The sequence below is a fragment of the Tenrec ecaudatus genome, chromosome 3 (assembly GCF_050624435.1).
Source record: "Tenrec ecaudatus isolate mTenEca1 chromosome 3, mTenEca1.hap1, whole genome shotgun sequence".
Lineage (NCBI taxonomy): Eukaryota > Metazoa > Chordata > Mammalia > Afrosoricida > Tenrecidae > Tenrec > Tenrec ecaudatus.
In genome coordinates this window covers 41939151-41947827 of record NC_134532.1, presented here as the reverse complement: position 1 = coordinate 41947827, position 8677 = coordinate 41939151, and the positions used below count along the sequence as shown (strand labels likewise).

The window sequence follows — 8677 nt, the reverse complement described above, 5'->3', positions numbered from 1 at the left end:
GGATTGCTACATCATCACTTACAAATATATAGAGAAATATAGTTTACAAAAACGTTTAATTGACATGTATAATGTTTAACTGTAAGCAAGGGTTTTTCCATCTCAGTCCTATCCTCCACCTAATCTGGGCTAAGAAGCAGAAACCTCTGTTAACAGTTTCTGAGCTACGAGTCAGAAATAAAGGGAGAACAAATTTTCTGTGACCTTCATAAAGATGATTTCATTATTTTCATTTCTTTTTCAGTACTGTTACACCTGTCTTACATTTATTATCACGCTTATGCAAAATGAACCACATAGTAGATTTCAACAGATGAAAATGATTTTTGTCTATCATACTACTAATTATGAAAGTGTTTATTAAGAGAACATGTGTTCACAATGTATTGAAAAAACAGAGTTGTTGGTTCTAGTTTGAATACAAAAAAGAAATTACCTTTGCCATGTTCACACTCAAAATCCAACATACATTACAAAATATGTAATAAATAGAAAATGTAGACAAGAGTCTTGAATGACTACTGGCTATGTAATAAAATCCCCAGAAAAGGATAGAGGCAATGGTCTTAAACAGAATTTGAAGTTGTCTCACATGTGAATGTCGGTAGGTTGAGAAATACCCAACTCCATATAATCAATAGAAGAGATATATCTGAAACATCTATACGTATGGTAAGAGGGAAAATGAAATAAAAAACTAGGGTTTCTACATAAAAATTTATCAAGAGTGTGCAAGGCCTAAGAATGGCTTGCCATTTTCTCAATCTACAGTGCACACAAAGGACCACGGAACCTATCGCCTATATTGTGCAGAGATATCAAGCCCGAAGAGGAGCCCCACTTAAAATGAGGAGCACAAGAAATAGTCTGTCATCTCTAGAGGTGAATTTTCCAATTAGAACACCCAATGGCAATGCTGAACCTTCCTTGAAATGAACAAGGTTAGTATAATTTCTGCCCATCAACCCCCCCCCCCACTCTCCTTCCCTCAGGATCATAGTCTTCCAAAAGTTGTGGGGGGAAAAAGAAAATTTGTTACTTTTTAATTACATTTCTCAGTGAACGATTTGAAACTCAATTATCTTCTTTTAATAGATTAAAAGTTCTTCTCACTTCCCTGGCATCCTCAGAATGGTATGATTTACCTTTAAAATAGAGAGCCAAGAGGTCATTTCCTCACGGTATTCAGGAAAAAGATTAAGACTTTCTTTTCTATCATTTTCAGCCAGAATTTAATACACATTTTCCTCATGTCATCATTTAAATTCAAGGAATATATAGAGATAATAGTATATAAGTTTATTAGCTCAAAAAAAGTATATTGGCTTAATTCTGGACAATTACATGTTACTACTGAAAATATTCTCTGAAGGAGATCAATTTAATAATAATAAGTCACCATTCCTGGCAGGTATAGGATACCTACGGGTGGGTCTCATTGAATAATAGCTAATATAATTCCAACATTTCTGAAAAATGACAAGTATAAGAATTTAAAAATAATTACTAAACAATCCTGTTTAATAAGTGGTCTACTTACATCACACTATAAACTAATGTTCACTTTGGATGAGGCAAGGTAAATGATCTCTCACAAAAGCTTTCTCTGCAGTTATTATATTAGAAATAATTAATATGAAAATTATAATATATACCTAGGTCCTAGTAAATGGCAAAATATTTCCAAGACAAAGTTTTATAACAAAAATAAGGGAGGGGTGGGCACATTGAACATAAATACTGAATACATATTGTGATGGAATTCTAATAGTGCTGGCTTCAGGGAATAACATATTTTATTAAATGAGACTTTATGGAAAATCAGGGGTCAATTCTTCAGTTATTTAAACTGTTCAGTTATTTAAACTTGAAGACCAAAAACGTGTGGTTGAATATACAAAATCGTTATCAACGCAGCTCATTTTAAAGAGCAAAACATGCATCAATGAGATTTCTGTAGTTACATTCTCACTTCAGGATCGTGTGCAATATGCACCTTTTTCCAACTTTGGGTTACATATCTACAAGACTGTGGTCTTCGAGGCCTTCTTCCATCTGCCAGTTCTTTCTGATCCACAGGAGACAGCAGATGATACTGCATTCCACTCATCACCATCTTAAGGCGCTCAGGGTTGTCTTGAATGAGTGGCTCAGCTGGGACAGTTTTACATAAGAAATGCTGTGCGATGAGAGGAAATCTGAAGTGAGTGAAGACATCCACCATAAAAGGCTGGTGATGAGGCAAATCGTGTCTCAGCCTCCTGATAGCAGCATCATAAACCTGCTCCTCTGCGCTCAAGGTCCTGGTTGAGGAGACTTGTTACTCGCTGAGCATCAAGTTGGAGAAACTCCTCAGTTTTGGAAACGTCAGTGAAATGCTGGTGAATAAAGGCGTCTGCAGTGGCTTTCAACTCAGGACGGTCTAGATGTGCTGCTAGAATGCTTAGACCAAGACAGTTTGAAGCATCCACTTGCTCGTTCAAAAAATCAACACACATGTTCTTCACAGGTTCCATCTGGCACTGATTTGCGGCATCCAACAGAGACTGCACGTTGTTGCTATTCACAGAGATCCTAGCAGCGGAAGCAAATTCCACCAGGTGTTCAATAATGTCAGGTTGGCGTCCTTGAGTTCTACATCAAAGGACTTTGAATCGAGCGTGTCAGTTGTGGACATGACGTTAAAAAATGGGCTGGCCGCAGCCAGGACCACACGATGAACATGGATCTCTCTTTCCTGGACCACGAGAATCACATCACACAAAGTTCTCCATCTTCACATGTCATTCCTGACCGCCATGGATCCCACCAACAATTTTGCTTCTTCCCATTGGGCAGGTTTCTTCTCGGTCTTTCTCTTGCTTCTGCGTGCCACCTTGAAGGCTGACATCCGCCCAGAGCTCGCCTCGCTTGTGTCCGTGGCTCGCTGGACCTGGTGAGGGCTGAAGGCTGCGGTTGCTTCTGTTGGCGAACGCTGAGGACCGGCTGACTGCTGCTGAAATACCAGGTCTGCCTGTGTGGCCCTGGCAGCAGCTCCAGGGCAGCTCCGCTGCGTCCTGGGCAGAGCAGGAGCTATGCGGCAGACGAGCCTGGGTATCTCAAAACAAGACAATTTTTTTTGGTAAGGAAGAAAAAGGCTTCCAAAGAGAAGAAATAAAAATTCCTCTATCCATAAAAAAGATGCTTTTATGCATAAATGATTCTAAATATATCATAAATACTATAGCTGATAAACAGAAAAATGTTGTTGGCTACATTTCAGCAGACGATATTAACTTGGTACTTCAATCCCTACGCATTCGCTGCTTATTACCATCTCCCAAACCATTAACCCTTATACGTAACCTGCTGAGTATCCTTACAACACACTGATAACTAGCTGAAAAGCCACTCATCCTCCAGAACTTTTACTAACACCCTGAGCATCGCCTGATGCCACAACAAAGTTAACATGTGCTTAACAAATCCAATGATCATGCACCCTAATCTAACCTAATGCATTCATTCCAATTATTTGAATCAGTGTCTATCAACCTAATCCTAACCTTATGACCCTAAATCTCAAATTCAGAAACTACCCTGAAAACTCTAATCCTTAAACAGTAACTCTACATCATTATACCTTAACATGTACGTTCCTAATCAACTCAAAACATAATCTGTTAGGCAGAAATGTTCTAAACATAATGACCTTCAATCTGTCCACTAACACCTGAATCTCAATTCATCACAATGAACTCCTAATTCCATCCCTTGATTCTTATTTTTGAACCAGGAACATTGATTGATCTCAGGAACTTGATTCCGATCTTAAGTACCGACTCTGCCTCTAGCACACTAAAACCCTAAGCTAAGCACCAAACCTAACACACTGAAAAACTCATGCTGCTGATTATGTGTGTGGATCTGTCTCCTCTCCCAGATTTTACCTCAATGTAAGAGACTGTGAGAGGTAGACATGCACAATTAGGAAACACCAACACATCCTCTGTTTTCAGTTAAATTTTACAAATGGTTCATGAAATTTGGCAAATTGCAGGGATATATAAATGTTTAAATATGACAAAAACATTATGACCAAGATCTATCACAGGACTCTTGTGGTCCTCAGCTCTACTGTGTCCTGCACTCAAGGAGTCTTCTCTGTTATTAGACATATGCAGGGATGTGTTACCCAATAACCAAGGTGACCAAGAGCTCAATTGTACTTACTCACGAATTTGTAGGTCACTATGTATCCTGGTTTCACCCTCAAGGATGTAGTGAAACCGTGTTTAATGAAACAAATAAATGACTGGTTATTCTACCTTTGATCCCCTCCATTCCCTCTTTCCCAGGGACCCTCATGTCACTAGAGATGGAGGTGGTATCAAATTAAAAGTACTTATATTGGAACCATGATATCCATTTTTCACAACATTGGACTTTTTCCTCAGACTTAAGGGCTCTGAGGAAGATGTAGTACACCCTTCTAACCCTAAAATATTTGGGTCTGTGACTGCTTGATTTTCCAGTAAACCAACCACTTAACCTCACAAGACATCCTTCAAGTAGGAGCTGCAGCTTCACCCTTAAGTGTAAAGAATTTATTCCCAGGGACATACTGAGGGTCCAGTGCCAGGAACTCCCTCTCAGCACACACTGGGCTCTCCACTCATGGAGAAGTACGTACTCAAAGAGTCACTCGTGATAACAACAGTAGGCCAACCCCATGCTGACTACATCGGTTAAATCCTGACCAGACACCCTGGGCGTGTGGATATCTAAATATACCCTGGAATGAAAGTGAGACCTGGATGTGGACAAATCAGCTACTAAGAAGCCATTAGTGGAGGTTTCAGAGTCAGCGTGTTAGCACAGGCTGAAAATCTTTGAGCTCAAACCCAGGGACTTCCTCCCTGAACCTGTCTTACATACCTACTAGCTGAGGGTACCTGGTGTGGAATAGGTCCCCATGCCCAGGTTCCAGGTACTTTTACCTTCCAGGAAGCACAAAACACCCAAGCAAGGATGATCCACTGTCTTTCCACATGGCACAGCCTAATCTGAATTCCAAATCTGCCCCAATTTCAGCACCTTGAATTATCTGCGTCCAGGCTCACCTGGATCCTGAGCAAGAGCTGGAAATAAAGGAGGGAAGGTGAGAGACTGATTAAAGGGTAATCACCTGTAATTACTTCAGCATCATTATTAAATCGACGTAATTTATACTCCAGGAGCCTTCCTTATTGGAATCTCCATCCTTTGGTGAGTCCAGAAAATCAGGGGTTCTCAACCTTCCTACGGCCACGACCCTTTAATACAGTGTCTCATATTGTGGTGATGCCCAAACATAAAATTATTTTCATTGCTACTTCATAACTATCATTTTGCTACTGTTACGAATCAGGTGAACCCTGTAAAAGGGTCGGTCGACCCCTAAAGGGGTCGCGACCCACAGGTTGAGAACCACTGGTCCAGCTAAAGGCAGAATAAATCTGGGGTGGATTGGGTGAAGTTGCTGTGGGAGGTGTTTTTAGGAAACACTTGGCAGCTCTAGGAACACCTTGCACACACACACACACACATGCACACAGGGGAACACATGAAAATACTAGCAAACAAGAACCTAAAATGTACACAGAGAGAATTCAAAAGCCAAGTGAGGTAAGAGACCATGTATAATATTTAACAAACAATAAAGGCTCACCCAAAACCCAGAGCTTAGCATCGTGATCTGCGTGTTTGTTGCATTTATAAAATGTAATACTTGGTGGCACGTTTTTTTCTGTTAATCTCATTTGTCAAACAAGGTTTTTTTTTCATCAGTAAATGAACTCTTGTCAAACTTCATTGTGCATCGTTCAACCGGAACCACCCCTTAAATTTTATAAATTCTCTCTCTCTTTCTCCTTTCAGTGTGGACTGCTTAAATTTTTCACGTATGTAATTTTTGAATACTAAGAGGGCACTACACCATCGTCACAGGGCATAATTACCAATGAAAGCAAATTAATTAATTATAAAGATTGTTTAGCTTAATTATGTCTCCTTATTTATGCGTGTGTTATTGGGAGATAAATAGAATGAATGGGATTAACCATGAATGGTAATTTTTTTAATCACCATTATTTGCAAAAATCTGTCCTGGCACACAGACAAGACAGTAAGACCAACATCAGCTTGAGAAATGATGTCCACTCGCTGGAGAGTACATCGTCAGAGGACCATACTTGGGATACATGGTGTGGAGTGAGCCTGGTCTGACGCCCACCTCCCTCCACAGTGGGGTGAACCAATAAGGGAACAGAACAGATCAGCAACTGGAGCCAATCCAAGCCACAAACCCCTGAGGAGCCTGAAAGATAGACTTCAGGCTAGGAGGGGAAATTTCCCAAACCCCCCAGGACCACTGGGGAGAGAGTCATAAAGGTCAGTGGACAGACCTGGGATTATGTATGTTTTTATGTTTGGGTTTTTTTTGGGGGGGGGGGTTGCTGCAAAAGGAAGCTTTACTGTTTCCATGTGGTCCCCTGCTTGGGGGAGGGGCTCCAGGGAGGTGGCGTTGCATTGCAGCTGACTGGCGCACACGCGCGGACAGGTTCAGGAAGAGGGGCTAGGGCCGGCAGTGGGGAGGCAGAGGGCCCCTGGCAGGTTGGCGCCACAGGTTCCTAGTCTTTGAGAGTGAGCCTCTCGGGCTGGGCCTTGCCCAGCCCGGTCTGGGGGCTGGCCAGCCTGCGGAGGTTGTTCAGGTGGTCACCCATCTTCTTGAGGAGTTTCACCTCCTTGTCTAGGAAGTGGTTCTCCAGAAAGTGACAGAGATGAGGGTCGGTGTGAGTGGACCCCACGGCATGCAGGTCCAGAAGAGTCTGGTTGAGTTTTTTCTCCAGGGCTAGGGCAGCTTCCATGGCATCCAGGGTTCGACCCTACTCATCTTGAGACGGCTTCTGCACATCCTGGAAGAGGGCGCGGCCACCGCGCTGGTTCTGCAGCTTCAAGAGATGCTCGGCCCCCTCGCGCTGCACCTTCGCCAGCTCGCGGAAGAAGTACCCCACGCCTTCCAAGGCCACATCGTTGAGGTCGAAAAAGAAGCCCAGAGAGAAGTAGGTGTAAGAGGCCTGCAGGTGCAGGTTGACCAGACGGTTGACGTCGGCCTCCATGTCGGCGGAATAATTCTGACGGATCTGAGAGCTCATGATGAGTCAGTTTGGAGGTCACCACACACCAAATAAAAGTGTTCGCTGGTCCCAAGAGGAGGGGCTGGCCGAGACGAAGGTCCCCAAGTTACTTCCGGAAAGAAACCTGTTGCGTGGCGGAAGGTTGGAGGCAGGGAGTCCCCGGATCTGTTCCGTTCAAACACTGTTGAAACAAGACACAGATCCACGGGACCACGGGGCGAGCTTAGCCTTGGGGGTTTTTTTTTCGCTAGTTTTTTCCCCCCTTTTTAATTCAATCTTTTCTTTTTGTTTTATTTCAGCTTTTGTTGTTTTGCCTACCCATATAGGCATGGGAAGCAACTGGACCAATGGTTCTGGAGGGCCTTGGGGGAAGAGGGGGTCGGGGGAGTGAGTGGTGATCAAACAATACAATAGGTAGGGGAACAAGTAGGGAATTAAATCAATAATGAGGAGGACTTAGAGATCCTGGGGGTGTTGGAACAATAGCAATTTAGCTGAGAGGCATTACTAAGAGGCAGCAAAGGGGTGAGTGTGATGGTAGGACAGGGGGAATGTAAAATGAAATAGAGAAAAGATCTAGGAAGTAAAGCTATGGATACACATATAAACATAAGGGTGTACATATATAAATACATTAATTCATAAAATAGAGGTATTGACTTATTTACATAGAATTGTATGGTCATACATTGAGGAAGTGGATGGACTTTGGGCTTCTTCTCCAGCCCTCCCTCAACACGAGAACACTCTGTTCTAACAACATGGCATTTTACTGTATTATTATTTAAGTTCAAGTTAATTGGGTACAAACATAACGATGGTTGAGAGAGAACAATTAATAACATTCTATGAGTCCAGTAATATTCTGTTACCAGTGTCAGATAATGCTACTTCAAGAAAACTGTAGACCAATATTGATAATGGAGCTAAATGAAAAAGTTTTTTAAAAAAATATTAGGAACATGTTGTCTGACTCAGTTCCCAAAAAACTTGAACTTAAATGACAATACAATAAAAATGGTATTTATTCATAACTCCCAGAATCTGCACCTTTAAAAGTCTTACGATTAAGCTAGAAGTGTCTCATGAAATTTTATTTATTTTTTATTAAATATTTTATTGGGGGCCCTGACATCTCTTATCACAGTTCATATATTCATCCATTCTTTCAAGCAGATTTGCACAGGAATTAATAAGAGTAACAATAGCATTGACTGCACATGCTAATACTCCTGAGAAGTGAGGATGGTGACATGTTGTCTCATGTACTTTGAATATGTTATCAGGAGAGATCCATCTTGGGAAAATGATATCATGCCTGGTAAAGTAAAAGGGCAATTGAAAAGAGGAAAACCCTTGTGAAGGACTGGATCATTGGCTGTAGCAATGGGCTCAAACATAAAATCCACCCTGAGATGGAGCAGGACTTGGGAGTGTTTCATCTGATTGTACCTAGGTTCTCTGTGAGCTGGAACCTACTTGAGGGCAACTAACAACACACTATCCACTTTGTCCAAGAC

At 41.8% G+C, this 8677-nt stretch overlaps 1 pseudogene; it reads right to left on the bottom strand.

The window, feature by feature from the left end:
* Positions 1-6650: 6650 nt before the first annotated feature.
* LOC142442237 (ferritin light chain-like) lies at positions 6651-7175 on the bottom strand (annotated as a pseudogene).
* Positions 7176-8677: the final 1502 nt, after the last annotated feature.